General features: G+C 38.3%; 1 protein-coding gene across 7 annotated transcripts in view; it reads right to left on the reverse strand.

Annotated features, from left to right (window-relative positions):
* Nucleotides 1–19,148, reverse strand: part of PRLR (prolactin receptor) — a 128,243-nt gene that overhangs the window by 30,262 nt on the left and 78,833 nt on the right. For 6 of the 7 annotated variants that reach the window (XM_015848354.2, XM_032441134.1, XM_015848359.2 and 3 more), the window contains one exon: nt 3,745–3,810. The gene's annotated coding sequence lies outside the window, so the exon portion shown is untranslated. Of the gene's footprint in view, nt 1–3,744; nt 3,811–7,415; nt 7,520–19,148 lie in introns of those variants that run through there. The other variant, XM_015848360.2, reaches the window with a different exon arrangement.

Below are 19,148 nucleotides of genomic sequence, written 5' to 3' on the forward strand. Positions count from 1 at the left end.
AGGAAGGAAGGAAGGAAGGAAGGAAGGAAGGAAGGAAGGAAGGAAGGAAGGAAGGAAGGAAGGAAGGAAGGAAGGAAGGACATGAATGTTCATTATAGCTGGGAAGTGGTCTTTATAACCCCGTGTCTGTTTTCCTGGTTTGTGTTTCAATGCCATTTAAATATCTTGAATTATTATTCTTTAGGAAACTGCCCGCAAGCATACAATGGCTGGATAGACTATTTTACACACAGAATGTAATGCTTTCAAATGCTTTCAAAACATTTTCTATTAAAGAATAATCACAACGTCCAGTTATTTGCTCATAAATATGTGTTAAAAAGCACCTAAGAAAAGCATCATTCTGATGTTTGCATTGCTTTGTGAAGGAATGTCAGCAGCAGCAGAGAAGTGGCCAGGAGGCTCCAGGCATATTAACCATATTCCATTTGTTCTGGAGCCTGCGTTTCCATGGTTGCTTGGTATTTGGTATTTTTGATTCAGATATTGTTTATAGGGATCCTGAAGAGACCACTTGTTTTTAAAAATATCTCCTTTAATAGAAAAAATAAGGTCCACTGTGTCATAACTCTATCAAAAGTGTACCTTCCCTATATCTCCCTAGAAAATCATTTTCTAAAAGAATAACTAGTGTTAATGAACATGCCGCAGGGAATGCCTCACTTTTAGAACTAAATACATTCTTCAATAAGGGACAAAGTAGACACTGATTTCCCAGAACGTCATGCAAAACCAAGGGTACTGAACTGATAATTAAAGATCACAGACAGAATTTGCTTCCAGGGTTTTAGAATGCACAGAAGTGAGCAGTGCTACATTTTACTGTACAATAATAGTACTGCATAATTAATAAAAATATGAAATTGTAGAGTTGAAAACTGCTTACAGTGCTGCTAGATGAAGCTGGAAGTTAAACAGAAATACTGTAATCAGGTGCTATGAAGCAGAGTTTAAAGAAGAATGTCCCCATCCTACTTTATTTACAGCTTTTATGTTCTTTGTATCTTTCTCACCTATACTGATAGATATATTCCTTGAGACTGGCAAGAGGACTCTTTGTCTAGTTCTGCACAGAAGAAAAGATTTCCTATCTGTGATGTTTTTGGGCTTGCAGGAATGGAAAACAATGGTACAGCATCCACTCTCAGTCATATTCTGTCCATCACAATCTTTATTACCAGAGGATTCTAAAGCCTGAAGTGTTTCAGCAATCTGTACTGAACAAGACTCACATTCCTACTAGTTAACAACAATAAATAAGGTTTGCCTCTGATGCCCGGGGAAAGGCAATTTGAAGAGTCTCAGAACACAACAATAAATTACCATTGAAAGGCTGAACTACACCTTTATGAAACCAAATATAAATAAATAATAGAACAAATTTTTACTATACCATCCAGAATCCTACTGAGCATACATTCAAGTATACGGGAGATGCTGTACGACTGCACTGCCCCATGCTGATTTTCATGTTAACATAGATGACATATATTCAGGTTGGAAAAGACATTAAAGATCATTAAGTCCAACCACAACCTAACCATAGTACCATAACTCTAACAACCCTCTGCTAAATCATGTCCCTGAGCACCACATCCAAATGGTTTTTAAACACATCCAGGGGTAGTGACTCAACCACCTCCCTGGGGAGCTTATTCCAGTGCTTAACCACCCTTTCTGTAAAGAATTTTTTTTTTATAATATCCAATCTAAACTTACCCCGGTGCAACTTGAGGCCATTTCCCCTTATCCTTTCATCTGTCACCAGTGAGAAAAGACCAGCCCAGCTCTTGCTGTGAGCACCTTTCAGGTACTGGAAGAGAGCAATAAGGTCTCCCCTCAGCCTCCTTTTCCTCAGACTAAACAGCCTCAGTTCCATAAGCCTCTCCTTGTAGGACATATTCTCCAAGTCCTTCACAAGCCTTGTTGCCCTTCTTTGGACCTGCTCCAGTACCTCCATGTCCTTTCTGTACTGAGGTGCCCAAAACTGAACGCAGTACTTGAGGTGAGGAATCACCAGTGCCGAGTACAGAGACAGGATGACTTTCCTATTCCTGCTCACCACACCATTGCTGATCCAAGCCAGAATGCCATTGGCTTTCTTGGCCACCTGGGCACACTACTGGCTCATATTCAGCCAACCTTCCATCAGTATACCAAGGTCCCTTTCCATCAGGCAGCTTTCAAGCCACTCCTCCCAATGCCTGTAGGGCTGCCTGGGGTTGTTGTGTCCAAAATGCAGGACCGGACACTTGGACCTATTGAAACTCATGCAATTTGTCTTGGCCCATCGATCCAGTCTATCCAGGTCCCTCTGTAGTGCCCTTTTCCTCTCTCCTAACTTGATGTCACCTGCAAACTTACTGAGGGCGCACTCAATCTGCTCATCAAGATGGTTTATATAGATGTTAAACAGAAGTGGCCCCAGTACTGAGCCCTGGGGATTCATGTTCATGGCTACCAACTGGATTGAACCCCATTGACCACAGCATTTGGGCTCGGCCAAACAGCTAGTTTTTCATCCAGCAGAGCATATGCCCATCCAGACCATGGGCAGCCAGCTTCTCCATGAGGATGTTGTAGGGGACAGTATCAAAGGCCTTACTGAAGTCCCGGTAGACCAACCACATCAACAACTTTACCTTCATCCACTAAGTGGGTCACCTTGTCATAGAATGAAATCAGGTTTGACAGACAAAATCTACCATTCGTAAACCTGTGCTGACTGGGCCTGATCCCCTGGTTGACCTTTAACTGGTCCATGATGGCTCCTGAGATTATCCATTCCATAACCTTCCCTGGCACTGAGGTGAGACTGATAGGTCTGTAGCTACCAGGATCATCTTTCTGGTCCTTTCTGAAGATGGGCGTCACATTTGTCAGTCTTCAGTCTGCTGGGACATCCCCAGGATCAGGAGGCACCTCTAAGTTCTTTAAGATTTCACCTGAAAAGCCTACATCTGAGTTTCTAATATATTTATTCCTATGTTCTTATCAAACAAATCTCATTCTAAGAGCCCCTTTTAGCTCTTTTTCTTACCATCAGTCAGTATGTGATGATGATTGGAACAAATTCTCTTAGAGATAGAGAAGAACTCAGTCTACAAGACTTAAATTATATTTGGAAAATAAAAATGATAAAAGCCCATGTTCTTGAAAATGTTTCAGATACTGAACCGCCTCTCAAAGAATTTATGCACCTCATCTAACTTATGCCTATTGATATTATAGAATTGAGCCTGGAATTCTTTTTAAAACTCTCAACATCTTTACTGACAAGGTAGGCCAAGAAAACTGCAAGATGCTATCATCACCCATCCTTAGCAGATTGGGAATGAGGACAGAGAAAGAAAAAGGACTGAAAGGACTTTGCTAAAACTCACACTAGAAATGCACCAAAGGCCACCATTGTAAACCTTGATATCACTAACAATGGCGATTTTCTGCCACCTGTTTCATGGCTCCTGAATACTCAGTTTTCTTCTGTGGTGGTCTGTATGCTTAGCCACAATCTCATGACTTTTTATTCTTACAGTATTTCCTTACAGACAAGAAAAGGGTAAATTGTGAGGAGGAAAATTCTAAAGGCTGAAAATCTGAATTTAAATTAGAACATGGTGGTTGCTCTTGAAGTTCACCCCCAGTAAGTACTAAGCCCCACTTCCCAGTAATTATCCTCCTATGATACTTTAAAATACTATTTATAAATAGCACAATCATGAAATATAAAGTCTGGTTTCCTACCGAAAGGATTCATGTGTGCACAGAATTTTGTTCCTCTCATTCATGAACGTCAGATCAATTGATTATCTGCAAGAAAACAGAAGTAATTCCACAATAAGTATATTACTAGGAGTATCATGACTTAATTCCTAAAACACAAGGAGCAAAAAAAAAAAACAACCCAAAAAAACAAATAAACAAATTAAAAAATCACCATATTCCTGCTGATTCAGACACACACACTCTAAGTCAGTTAAACACTGAGAGCTCACATTTCAACGCTGACAGCAATAACAGCTATGGTAAAATAACACGTTGCTGAACAGTCTTTCCATTATCTGTTTCAATTACAGCACAAAACTTTTTAGCAATTTAGGATGCAGTCCAGCTTTAGACCATGCTAGGCTGTGATTAAAGGCTAATCACCATATACACAAAAGCTGGGACAGGATGAAAAATGACGGGGTTGGGGGAGGAACCCTGGCAACCTAATCAGTGGAAATAGGGCACAGGGCAGTGGCTACGCCTAAGTCTACCAAAGAAAACAATCGTCCCATTGTCCCTTGTGTAGAACCCACCAGAAGGAGTCCATCAAACAAACTCCCTTCCCTGTACACCTTGCAGAGGGAAGGAGGGGTAGCAGTTGTAACAGGATGCACTGGGAAAGAATCTGGGGAATGTGACAAGCTTATTATGATACATTTAGGGGAAAGAGAAATAGCAGGGAAAGGAAGGGACAGAAGTAGACTGGGGTAAACTTGCAAGAGAAAACAAGGAAATAAGGAGAAGAAGGAAACAAAGGGGACAGTCAAGTGTACACTGGACAGTAAGCTTGTCTGACTGGGATGTGAGCCTGATCAACTTAGTCTACCCCATACCCTCATGAAGTCCTATTCCTGTTCTCTGAATGTGTTCTGTTCCACATGTATCTGGATGCTAACTTCCACCTAGACTAGGCAGTGAGCACAGTAAGAGCTTTGGGTAAGGCTATAGACCTCTGGGCTCAATCACAGCCCAGCCTGCAACTGGGAGATTGTTGAGTATGCGGCCAGCTGCTGGATATGCTGACAACCTGAGCTACCAGAATGATCCATGTTTTATACAAATATATGCTCAAATACCTGGCATTAGTAAACTTACATCTGTGCTGACACTGTGCCTGCGCGTGTTTATGGTTTACTGAGGGCAGGTGCCCAGCTTTGCTACTGGCACAGCTTGACAACACCTATTGAGCTGATTCACCTATGCCTATCAGAACAAAATCCAGTGTTTTACTAAAAAAGCCTCTATGTTCAGTTGACTGTTTATTGTCACCCATGTGCCTGCACACTGCTGTGAAGAACTAATTTAGATTGGCTTTGGTGGGCAATTAATCTGCCAGAGCAAAAAAAAAACCCAACTTCTTTATATACAAAAATAATAACTTTGGAATTACTAGATTTGAAACAATTAACTCTTTCAATTTCTTATGAATTTGCCTCTCTTCAAATACTTTGAAACAAAGTAGAATATTTTTTTTGCCACGAGCATCCATAATGGTCTGAATCTACCAGGAGACCAGGTCAGAAGCCATATTACTCAGTTAGTAGGGTATTCTTTTGTTTGGCTCCATTTCAGGAAAGATAATAGAAACAATAAAAATACCATGAAATAATCAGGCACCTGTTACAGAGGAACAGCTTTAGTTGAGGGCACAGTTTCCTTTATATGTGCATATACATAATGGTTAGGTAATAGACAACTGAATATGTCAAAATTATATTTGCAAAGTAGTTACTCAGCAATGGTATAGGTAAAAAGTAGTTCAAAGGCAGAGTTCAAAGGAATCCTTTCTGTTTTAAGGAGGGTAGGAAAGTGGTTATCTGTTTCAGAGGAACAGAGGAATAGAGTTTGATTCATTAGCTTAGTACATTAATTCTCCCAAAATACAATCTGCCTTGTAGATCTTGATCCCTTCATAGGCAATTCTTAAAAGTTAAGCAGTTGTTCTATATTAAAAAGGAAGTCTAGTTCTAAGAAAAAATGTATGGGTATAATTGCTAAAATAATAATTTTAAAAAGTGAAAATCATTTTCTTCTTGCAGTCATTTATGTTTGGAAATAAAACTTCTTTTTTTTTTTTTTTTTAATTTTATTTTTATTTATTTATATATATATTTTTTCTGCTTCCTGTACCTTACTGCTACAAAAACATATAGCTATGCTCTACTGCCAAGTTTTATTCTGTTCTCGTGACTGCTTTCATCAGTAAAGGGTATCACGGACTAGTGATAGATTCTTATGTAATATTACTGACTGCGAAAGGTCATTTTTACTACAGCTACAGTAGTGCCATAAGCAGTGGATTGTTCATATCCCAGAGTTCAGCAAGGTTAACAACAGAATTGATCATATCTCCAGCGTGAACCAGAACAATGGCTCTCGTCCAAGGCATTTCTGTATCAATTAATCATTATTCAGATCTTACTTATCAGAATAATCTTAAGAACAAAGACAGGATCACACCATGTCAGATATTGTACAAAGAATAATTTCTGCTCATAAGAACAGAAAATGTAAATAATGAAGAAATACTACAGAGTGGGAGGAGGGGAAAGTCAGAACTTGATTTTTTTTTTTTTTTTTTGAGTTTTTGAAACCCTTACAGAGGGATAAAAATGTTCTTCAATCACAAATGCTCTCAATAATTAACAACAGCAGCAGAGAAAACTATTGGACAAAAAATTGTCCTCTGTTTCAATGTTCTTTTCTTTTTTCAAGAGGTCCTGTAAGACGTCATGACAGTGGCTGCTTCTTTGTCTTTTTCCCAGTACATGCTGTACACATAAACTTGTACTGCTTAAGAGACTCTAGAGTTACTCAGTAAACAACGCAACTATGAAAAATTGTTCCTCCAATCAAAATACTCAATTTCCTATGATTTGTGATTAGGAAAATTTCTCTAACACGCTCAGCAAACTTTAAACCTGATAGAAGAGCTTAGTAATTGCACGCTAAAGACTACGAATGCCACGCACAGCTGAAATGGCACACAGGTTTGCTAAGAGAATTAAATCATATTATTCTGGTAATCTACAATGGAGGGAAAAAAACACAATTATGAGAGAGAAAAGGCTGACAGGAAAATGAATGAAGCAATATCTATCCTTCCATTTTCGTTTTCCTTAGCTTAAAATAATTTCTCACTTCTGACCTAAAGCATTATACCTCCTTTAGTACAGAAACACATAGGTATGCAGGGATGTCCCTCCTAGCTTCAAACTTGGTAGCACTTTATAAATATATTTTGTCAACACTAAATCCTAAGTAACTCAGAGTTTAACACACTTTACAAAACTGTTTTCTGCAGATCTTTAAATGGGTGATGATAAGCCCTACTGTCAGTACAAACTACACAGCTTCCTGGTGGAGACTGTGTGCAGAAAGTCAAACGTCCAAATCGCTCTGGACTTTCCAGAGGTCAAACCAGTAAAAGTATTAATGCTGCTGTATCACAGCCCTCCAGAATGCCACATCTTGTAGCAAAAATGTCTTTACTTACAGCTTCATGAGGAAAACAGACTACACCCAGAACAGTTTCAAAACACATTTCTGAAGGAACTGCATTCTCTCTTTAATTAGCAGCACGAATTTCCCTTATTTTCTAATTTCTTCATGATGAATATATAAACTGAGTGAAGTATGGCACTGACCTGATCTACCCCCTATCTTCATCCCGGGCTGTAACTCCTAGCAGATTCTCAGTTAAGGTGAACTCTGTTTTAGATTTTTCTTTTGTTTTGTAAGTATAAGGAAGTGACCCTGAGGCTGTAGACTGTGAGGCTTTTATGCACTTGTTTACAGAATTAAAACTTACACTGTAATCTCCAGAGGTTAAAGGTAAGTTTATTAATGCATTCATTCATTAACCCATTCATTCATTAACTCACTTCTTCTTACAGACTGTGAGGACTGTAACGTGTCACCTACTGATGAATGTATTTCTAACGGGTGATACATGCATCCCTGAGGGGCAAACAAAATGTGTCAGAAGGGAATTGAAGAAATCCATTTTGCAAAGACAGAGATACTCATTGTGCAGCAAACGCGAGCAGATGGCTTCACAAGCACGGATTAGTACAGAATATCAGGTTTCATACCGTGGGTAGTGTTTAGCTTTAACAAACTAAGAACATAAGAATGCCTCTCCCTTACCTCTGCTGTATAACAAATACGTCCAATTACACTGAACATGACTGTTTCAGTTGGCCTGACTCCTGTCTGGAGGTAGCACATTCCTTGGTTAAATAATGAGAAATAGCTACTCAGCAGAACTCGGAGAAGAAAAGCTTTCACTGTATAAAAAATACATTCTGTACTGAAGTAAAACCTACTCTAGAACTTTCCTTCTATATATGTTCCTGTTGTTTGGTTATAAAAACCTCTCAGACTGAAATGGAGGACTTCTGGTTACAGCATGTATCAATGCATTACACTAAACTGACTTTTTTCAGTAAGTGTTCTTTATTCACTCTCTACTACCTGCGTTTACTGACTGTGGAATTTTTCCTTTGTGCTCAGTCTCAGAACAGACCCATGGTGCATACTATGACTATCAAGTTTTATGCGCTTTATTATACAGGGTCATGACTTTACCTTGGAGACAACACTGGAATTCTCCCCATTTAAAATAGTGTGCTTCTCCAACATGATAAAAGTTCCATATACTCCAGGGCTACAGGGGGTACTGGAGGGGTCACTCCAGAGCTGCCTGCAAGCAAAGCCATCTTCACATCAATGAAAACTTTGAAATTCAAAAGTTTTGCTGGCTGCATGTAGACTAAGATGACTTTTTATACCAAAGCATCCAAAATGTCAGATCCACATGCTTTATTTGGACAAAAGCAATCTCACAAAAATGTCGGGGGGGAGGGGGGGGAGGTTGTATGATGGTTATAAATCTTAAACATCAACAATGTTTCTTTCACAAATATTTGATATCTGCATGAAATCAAAGTGAAGGCACAAGCATCAAGAGCCCTCATGCTTTCCCTTGGTATAGTGGACTTCATGGTATACTGCATTAAGTTTGTAAATTTTACTAACAGCTGGAAATCAACCATTAGTCCCTGTAATTAACATCAGTACACTTTTTTAATATCCCATTACAATCAATTTTAATTACCCAATTATAGTTGCCCAATCATATTTCAGTTGTTAATAATGTTCATTTTGAGTTTAATCCACAACATTGCTTCCATAATCCCTAAAATAAAAACCTTATGCTGACATTTAAGCACAAAGAAATGCCAGGATGAAAAAAAAAATGCTGTAACTGTCGGTTTTACTTTAGGTAATAACACAGCACAGGCTCTTAAATCCTTGCTTACATAAAGCCTGACCTTTTCACTTGATATAAAAGGCATTTTTATTGAAACTTGGATCCACACCTTCCATCATTATTGTTACCTGCCTCTTTCCATGTTGTATTTTCAGTGATGCCTTTTACGGTCATATGCCTGTGTCTTCCTGGCTGTGTGTCCTACTTAGAGACACATTTTATACAACATAAATGGAAAAAATTGTTGAAGAATAACACAGCCACATTTTAAACTACTCTTTTCATTTAATTCCAAAACTATGTTAAATATATTGTTTGTCACTTACAGTAGCACCAGACTTCCAAATCCTGTACAAACTGTTTAAAGGGGCATGGTGCAGCCCTTGAGCCAGAACAATCAGATCTCACTCTTTTTCCTCCTTTTAAAAATGGTGGGGCCCTCAGAGTGCCTTTGACAAGGCTGCCAATGCTTAGAGTCTCGGTGCTGACACCAACATGGAACTAAACAGCTCAAGTACACAGAAATCCTAAGAAGCAGCCAGCAGATCAAGAGTCTTTTGTCCCCTTCCCTTTCTCCTGACTTGAGTTTTGTCCCAACTGCTGCTCAGAGAGTACAGGACAGTCAGATTGTGAATGGTTTACCTGGATGAAGAACAGTTTTTTGAGTGTTGCTTCTAGGTAGTCTTCCAAGACAGTGCAAATAGCACTATGACCTTAACAGAGTAAATTAGTTGCAGAAGTATGGGTGGGCAATTCAGATATTTAGAAACCCTTAGATGTAAACAAAAGTTTTAGAAATATGACAAGTGAGTCACAGAAGCCCACTGGATTACAGGGAGCTATTCAGTATACTGTGTCTCTGATTTTTTTCTTTCCTTCCTTCAAAAATATTTTTGTTCAGATTTATTCAAACTGATTTTTACTACACTTTGAAAGCCCTGCCTACTTGTGGACATTTACTATCCTACTTCTTATTTACATGGCTGTCTTTTCTGAAGCATGTTGAGAGGTACACAAAACTACCAGTAACACAGATATGTTCTTCATTGTTAAATGATGTGCAATGAAATACACTAAGGACATATTTGGTTCAAAAAGCACCTCTGCTCTGTTCCCAAACTGTTTCAGACATCTACTGCCAATGAAACAGCATGCAGATGCAAGTCTGACTTGTCTTTTCTATATTGTAAGCTACTTAAGACAGGCATTAAGAATCACAAGACTGAGAGTCACTGGCATACAGATCTGAACACACATCCTTTAACCCTTTCTCTGGGTACATTACTGCTCTAAAGAAAGCATAAGTACAGTCCGAATATTGCATCATCAAGAGATAAACAACATCCCGGTACTGGAAGGTTAAGTAAGCACAGTAGTAATTGCTCACTTTCAAAAGTCTGTGTTTTGTCTTTGACATGAAAACCAAACCAACAGGGCAGGTTTTTTTTTAAACAGAGTACAGATCTCCTTTAGTGAAGCATAAGCACTCTGGATCTGTAAGCTGCTGATGGGCACTGTGTTTCAAAAACTACTCCACTATTTCAGTTCCCAACCCTATTTTAATTGTCCAATTCTTTAAATGCACAAACAAAATTCACTCTTTGAAAGGTGGACTTTGTATTGAAAATACTTCTTTATGCACAGAAACATGAAAACAGAAAGGTCTACCATCTCTTTTTCAGTTTTCAAAACCTCTGATTTAAGCAAAACTGCTCACTTTATCCCTGAGTATGCCTGGAGTAGTTTCACAAATACGTGTAAGCAGTTGGAGACTCAAATAGACAACCTCCAGATAAACGTGCAGACAGTAAAAATGCACACTGCTATGCAAAGTATGAGCACTTACTTATTCTTAGATGAATGTTTATTAACCTAAGCTTACTCCTTTTCATTTTAGTACTCAATCTCAAATCACTTTCTTAGCTTCAAATAACTTACAACATTCAAAAGCATAAACAAAAACTGTGATTCATTTTACAGAATCAAAATCTGAGCAGATTGTTTGTGAGACCTAATGCACATGTACATGTTCTTTGAGCATAGTATTAAAAGTGTATTATATATCAATTATTTATTCATGAACAACTGAAAATAGTCAGGTGCAAGGTAAAGCAATCTTAACATCTTTTATGTGCCAAAGACATGACTCTCCTATTAAGGAAAGCAATATTAAGGCCAGCTATTTTTCATAAATCACTCTTGATTCTGTTTGTCCATGCAATGGATTTTTACATGTGATACTAAACTTTCCTTCCATGCTCTATATGTAGCACTTTCACTTGTTAAGAGTAACTTATACTAATGAGGATTTCACAGTCCAACCAGATTTGTATTTTGGTGTTTTACCAAACATTCTAGGAACCATAATACACAGCTCAGCAACCAAATACACAGCCTTAGTCCTGTCTGCATGAACATCTTTACTCTTATAGAGCCCTGCTGATACTGATCTGAACTTACTCACCTAGATCTATCAACCTTATCTGGGAAAAGTGTATTGGGAAATACACGCTGCTTTGTTTAGACTGTTTTGTAATCCTAAGTATCATAGCACCTGAAGATTTTTTCACATAGTACCTACAAAATATTCACTGCTACAAGTAAAATATACAATATTACATGAGCCCTAAAAGAACAGCAAGAACATGGACATGAATTATTGCAATATTTTACAAATTAACTCCTTCTTTGACACAATCTTTTTTCAAATTCTTCAGGAAGCAAGCATTACCCTCCAGGAATAAGAATACATAGTAACAGCTTCTCAGTTTTCTAATGGAATTTAATTCACTCTGATACAAAATCAATTTTATTTCACTTAGTGTATTCATTTTTGCCACACAGTGAATTTAGTAATTATGCATAAACCATCCATTACCAGAAGCTAAATGTAGTAGGAAAGGTATTGTGCTTTTGGTATTGTGACAGGAGAAATACTCTAGATTACAGACTGAATGCACTGACTATATACATAAACAACCAGAAAGAAGCAGTGCTAGCACTGCTAATACCATTATCTTAAAAATTACTCAGTAATACAGGTGGGAGCTGCTACAGTCGAATTCATTTCTACAAGCTATTTACAAGTGAAATTGGTAAGAATCTCAATGCCTCAAAGGCCCTAAAATTAAACTTTGAGGTGGGAGCTTGCTGCTGGTGCTTAAGAGATCAAACTATATTTATTTCCCATAGGGAAAACACTGATCCTGGTGTAGAAATCCATGAACTGGAAAATAAAATAAATTTTATAGATGAAAAATAATGGAGGACACCCAGCCTTCCTTATAGTGTCCAAGAGGTGGAGAAGACAGAAGTATGGGAAAGCAAACGTATGTTCTGCTGGTGAAAGAGAGGACTAGAGGTTGGCTCCAGAGTGCTTGTTTCCAGCAACAGCTCAGTCTCTGCTTTTGGGCTTCACCACCTGCATAATAGGTATACACTAGATCTTATTGAGATGTGTATCTTATTTTTAATCAGAGTTGTAATTTCCATGTTCAGGTTTCCAAGAAATGTTGAGGTTTTAAGACAGGTGTTTGTAAGCAAAAATACTGCTAATGGAAATATAGTTGTAATTAAAAAAAAAAAAAAAAAAAAAAAAAAAAAAAAAAAAAAAAAAAAAAAAAAAAAAAAAAAAAAAACAAACTAAAATAATCATAGAATGGATGAGGCTGGGTGGGACCATTGGAGACTGTCTAGTCCAACACCACTGCTCAAAGCAAGATCAACTAGAGCAGGTTGCCCAGCACCATGCTTAGTTAAGTGGATGGAGTGCACCTGACACTTTTTCCGTAAGACCCTTCAGAACAACACTCCAAAAACAAAGCTATAATATACTACTAATTCCATCTATTGAGAGAGATTATGAGGCCAGTTCTGAAAAAATCTTGTGCTGGAGCTCCACTATGCTCATTTTCCACTGGTGAATATGTACAAGAACTGGCACTGAGGATCAGGAAATTCTGGTTCTAATTCTGAATCTCTTTTTACTTTCTTTTATATGATATTTTTTCCATTAGTTGAATTCTGATTCCTTTTTTTAGTGGAGCTATGTTCATAACAAGAGCAGCAGCCAATGACTGAATTCCTTTACAAACCACTTTATTTTTGACTTTACAGCCAAACCATTAAATAAGCCATATAAATTCTCAACCTGGGAACAAACTGTCATTCTTTAGAAAGTTCATTTGTTTGTGTTTGGCTAACTGCATGGAAAATAAAGGCTCTATCAGTTCTTGATACTTTTTTTCTATCTCTACATTATCATGCAGGTTGGTAACCCCTAGCAAGAATTATATGTCTGGTTTTTCTTTTTGAATAATTGCACTGAAATTGCATCTCAGAACACTTTTATGTCTGTCACTTTACAAAAAGCTCAAAATGAGAGCACACTTCACATTACTGAGAAACATAAATCCTCATCCTTTTTAGCATCTACGAAATGTGAAGATCTGTATTTTTCCTGCAGCTTTAATTTTATGACAGCATTTGACATTAAAATCCAGTAAACCCTCCAACTTACATGATGAAAGTAGTATTAGCTTATGAAGTCTGGGTGGAGTACCTGACTAAGGACAGTGTGAATTAGTGAGATGGGCTCTGTGCCAGCTATGATGATGGCAGAACAGAATAAGAGAATAATTATCCTGGATTTTGTAATGATTTTTGTTCCATCCTTCTTCTCAAGCCAAGAGATGAGGTTTGACTCATAGGCAGTTGGTATGAAACAAAGTTATTTTCAAGTTTTGTTTTGCATCTTTGCTGAATAGTGTCAAGGTGTGATGAGTGGCCTACAGACTTCTCCTTTATTCCCACACAAGTACCAAAAGTTTCTTGCCCACTGCTGACACTCTGCACCCATGAATAAAATAAGTCTGCAATTCTAAGAGAAGAAAAGCTTTTTCAGAAAAGGTTTTGCAATACTGACTCAACAGGAGTTAAGTCATAAAATGTGGCAATAACTTATGATTAAAGCAGAGAAAAAAACCCATGTTCTTCCATGAGCAGCAAAATTAATAATTTTCTAAGAATTTGGTTCACCTTGCCACTGTAATACCAGCCTCCTCCTTCCTGACATCCTCCATGATACTCCAGTGGCCAGCAGATGGAAAGGCTGGAGCTAAACTCACACTCGTGGAGCAGACTCAAAGTGAGTTGGTTTGGTGGGCCTGCATGTACATGCAGACTGTACAGCTAGTTTTGTCTAATGGAATGTAGTCTTGTTGAAATTCTGCACAACCATGCTCCAGTGTAATTGGAATATCTCCCTTCCACTTGACAATGTTCAGAAAAATTGTACATTTCCATTATCTCTGAGAATTCTATCCTACTTAAATGTGATTTAACCTGAGCAACAGGACAATGCAATATTGGAGGGAATAGGGTCTATAGACTGTGAGATCAGATAGCATCACTTCCTTTGTAAAGCAAATTGAAAGCAGAATTGCCAATGATTATTTTGTAATTTTAGAGTGATTTTGATTTTAATTTTCTGGGATGTCTGTATCTGGCATGCTCCAAGTTCCTGTTCACTCTGAGCATAAAGTTCTATTTTATAGGTAACCACCAGAGCAACAGGGTGTAGGCTTTAAGAAACATGGGGACTGCCTCCCTTGAATAAAAATATACCTGGCAATTCATATATAACCCAGGAGGCATATACTGAACTATCATCATCTTGTCTTGCTGAAAGTCAATCCCAACCTATTTTTTTTATTTTTTTATTTTTTATTTCCATTCTGGAATGAACTATAAGGTTCTTTCAGGATCGAAAGGGGAGCTACAAGAAAGAAGGTGACAGACTCTTCAGCAGTCTGTTGTGACCGTATAAGGGGAAATGGTTTCTAACTAAAAGAGGAGAGATTTAGATTGAATTCAAGGAAGAAGTCTTATACACTAAGGGTAGTGAGACTTTGAAACAGGCTGACCAGAGATGTGGTGAATGCCTTGTCCCTGGAGACTTTCAGGGCCAGGATGGACAAGGCTCTGAGAAACCCGAGCTAGATGCAGATGTCCCTGGTCATTGCAGGGAATTTGGATCAGATGACCTTTAAAGATCCATTCTAACTTAAGAATTCTGTGGTTCTAAAAAAACAGAAGCAGAAGAGACTATGACTACAGTGTAGAGTTCAGAATACTTGGTTAGGAAATAATGAGGTTTGCTTCCCTCTTGCCCAAATTGACTGTTTACCATTCAGTGGCTACTTGATGTAAAATAAATGAAGAGATATAATCAGAATAAAAGACAGCATTTTATAACAGCAGAACAGTGTGTTTCCACCTTCCATAGCAGTTAAGAAAAATAATGAGAAGCAAAGGCTTTGTCTGAGTGATCAAGAACCACTCTTGAGCCAAGTCTAGCTTGTTATTATTAGTGATAAATTCACAAATAAATGTATAGAAAGATAGGCCAATATCCTTGTTTGTACAAAAGTCAAATGGAAAAGTTTGGAGATTTAGATTCATAGGTAATTATGGCAAAGAAGACAGATGGAGTTGTCTTTTCAGATGCAGAATGAGACATGGAATAGAATAAGAAGAAAGAAGTCGCTGATATAGTCAGAGCAAGTCTGATAGAGATAAAAGAAAAATCTTTCGTCCTCATCACATGCATGTGTGTGTGCACATGGAAGGCAGGGGAGGCTGAGGAAGAGGGGAAGAAGAAAGAAGAAGGAAGAAAAGAATGAAAGCTACATGTGTTTTGCAATTATTTTTTATAGAGAAATTAGTTACTTGGCAATTTAATTGATATTTCACAAGCTCTGAATTAAATTGTAAAAGCTTGCACAGGAGAGCTTGCGGAGTCATCATCCTTAGAGAATGAAATTAGCCAGCTATCCATGTTTCTCAAATTAGACAAGCAGAAGCATATCTTTGTTTAACTTTCCATTCAAAAGAAATGTTCAAAAATGAGTCTGGAAGAACAAATAGTGGTGTTTGCCTGAACACAAGTTGGAAAGCCAAGTTAGTTGACCTTAACTCTAGACACACAACAGCTGTTTAAGTTAGGAAAGTGGAAAACCAAATACAGCTTGTTTATTTACAATTTCATGTAGTTATGTGAACATTTGGAGCTATGTACTATGCAGTAAACACATCTGCAAGGTTTATGTTTATGAAACGTTTGTTTACAAAGCACCTATTCTCTCCTGTGCTTTGATTACACAAAGTGAGATGACTGTGGCAGTTAGACCTTATTGCAAGACACGATCAGATGGATACAATAAGTTCTACTTTTATTCAGGGCGCTGCAAGTGAAGAGTTCCAAAAGAGGAGGTAACAGTGTCACACACACATAGAAATAGTTAAATTCAGGAAATTATGCACACAGAAAAAAATGTGTCTGCATAGAAGCAGAAGGAACCCTTCCCCTCCTACACCCCCAAACAAAAACAACAACAAAAACACACACAAAAACCCCCCAAGAAAACAAAGAAACCCAACCCCCTTAAAAACAGAGAAGTAGAAAGACCAAACAGGGACACCTAAATTTCATGAGCCCTACAACAGTTGAGTAGAGCAGCAAAGAACAAAGAATAATTTAGAAATTACTGTTTTGGAAAAGAACTTGAGGGATCTTTAATCCCAGCCCTGCTCAAACCAGAGTCACCTAAGAGATCAGATGAGGTTGTGTAGAGCAAATACCATACCACTTTTTCGGGGCAACATTTCAGTGCTTGAATGACCTCATAGCGAACAAATTCCTCTTTATATTCAGTTGAAACCTCTCTTACTGCAATACATGCTTGTCATATTAGTCCCCTTACTGTGCACTGCAGCAAGACTATGGGTTCATCTTCTTAAGCTCCTTAAAGGAACTGGAAGGCCGTCATCAAGAAGACGCAGACCCATGCTTCTGTTTATTGCTCCATTGTCTTGTTGTTACTCTCCAGTTTTACTACAGAAATTTTCCTCTCTGAGTGCATATCTGAATTTTAGACTGAGCTCCTAGCACAGTAATTACACATTCATTTAGGTTGCAATGATGCTTCTGACCCTTTCTCACTCTCAGAAGCATGTGAAAATTGCTTAAGCTAAAAACTTGCTTCTTCACTCAAGTTGGCTAAGTACCATCAATTGAGGAAAAAGGAAAAAGGCACTTAATCTACATAAAAAACAGTCAGTCAGCAGCAACTTAATAAGAACATGCACATTTCTAAAAAGGAAACAAGATACTTGTAGATCATGTAAGGGAACTCAAGACAGCTACTGCTATTTCTTCATAGCCCTCTCAGCATGAAACAAAAATGTTGATTATTTTTTTCTGAAATGAGTTATATAAGCAAGATCAGCTTTCATTAACTCCCAGAGAACTGTCAACTGCAACACTGAGGAGATCTAAAAAATTACCAAAATAGACACGTATGAAATAATTGGCAGGTCATATTTTGACACAAACTTGTTAGCTGGAAGGGACCTTCACAGATTACCAAGTCCAACTGCCTGACTGCTTCAGGGTAAACAGAAGTTAAAACATGTTACTGAGGGTATTACCAAATGCCTCTTGAACGCTGACAGCCATGCGTCACCAACCACCCCTCTATGAAGACTGTTTCAGGGTTTGGGATCCCTCATAGTAAAAACATTTTTCTCGCTGTCGTGTCTGAACCTCCCCTGGCACAATTCTGTGCCATTCCCATTCTGCCATCAGTTCCTAGGAGCAAAGCCCAGCACATCTCTCTGCTTCCTCTTCTAAGAGAGCTGCAGAGAGTGAGGTCTCCTCTCAGCTTCCTCCATACCGGCCAGTCCAAGTGTCCTCACATGACACTTCTTCCAGCTCTTTTACGGCTTTGCTGCCCTCCTGGACCTCCTTCAAGGACCTTAACATCCTTTTTGAAGCAGGGAACTGCACACAGCATTCAAGGTGAGCCCACACCAACACTGTTTATAGTGAAAAATCACCTCTTCTGACCACTAGCTGTGCTGTGTTCAGTGCCCCCAACAAGGCAGTTCGCCCTCTTGGCTGCCTCGGCACACTGCTGGCTGATGCTGAGCAGCTGTCCCAGCAACTGTAGGTCCCTTCCTGCTGAGCTGCTCTCCAGCCACTCATCTCCCAGTCTGTGCCTGTGTCCAGCATTGCTCTGTCCCAGGTGCAGAACCCAGCATTTTCCTTTGCTGAACTTCATGCCATTGCTTACTATCTAAAGCTCCAGTTATATCTCTCTGCAAGGCCTTGTTACAATGAGCATTTGACCAACAATCTCTACATATGTTCTATGGATGCGATTAGAAACCTATTTTGCTGCAAATATAATGGTGGCCTCAGTAGAGGGCTGAGTAAACATTATCAGGAGCTCAGAAAAGAATGGAAACCACCTTGATGGTTCTCATGCTCTCAAGAGATATGGCTGATAATGAACCAGTCTTGAAATTAGCGATTTCACTACAGGCTCAGAAAAGGACTTCATTTCTTGATTGAAACTGTATTATCAGTCTTCTCCAGTATGATTGGGATGAATGCTCCAAAAATAATATGAGAACAAATGGACATAAGATGATCATTGTGGCTAAACAAAACCTACTTAAATTTTGCCTGTGAGAGAAATCATTCAAGAATATTTCAAATTTATGTAAAAAGTGCTTTAGTTTGAGACAGCTACTTTTTGTTTCAGGTGAAAGAGATCGCTATAGGTGGTTGTTCATTTTTAATTCATTTTTTTAAGAGCTGCATGTTTCCAGGTCTAGTCCATTCCTTTTAACATCACTGCATTTTCCCACAGAGATACAGTTATTCTGCATGTGTCCATTTATCCCTAAAACTTCAGAATAAAAGAGAATTTACTACATTAACATCTCACTAAACTGAACAGCTTTGAAAGAATAAAGCCCATTACATCATGATTATTTGCCTGTCAAATAAAGTTAGCAGACAAAACGTATTTAGGTTTGAAAGTGCTGAAGTGAATGGAATTATACAAGTAACTAGTAAACCACTGTTCACTAAAATCAAGAAACACAAGACATCATGGCCCTGGGATTACATACACTGTTCTTTTTTGTGCAGTGAGAGGCAGAAGTCAGCAGAGCTGCTTCAAAAGTAAGACCTCCTATTTTATTCTGTTGGCCCACATCAGAGGTAGATGTTGATGGGATGGCAGTAGAGGCTGAT

Source organism: Coturnix japonica, chromosome Z (genome assembly GCF_001577835.2).
Source record: "Coturnix japonica isolate 7356 chromosome Z, Coturnix japonica 2.1, whole genome shotgun sequence".
NCBI lineage: Eukaryota > Metazoa > Chordata > Aves > Galliformes > Phasianidae > Coturnix > Coturnix japonica.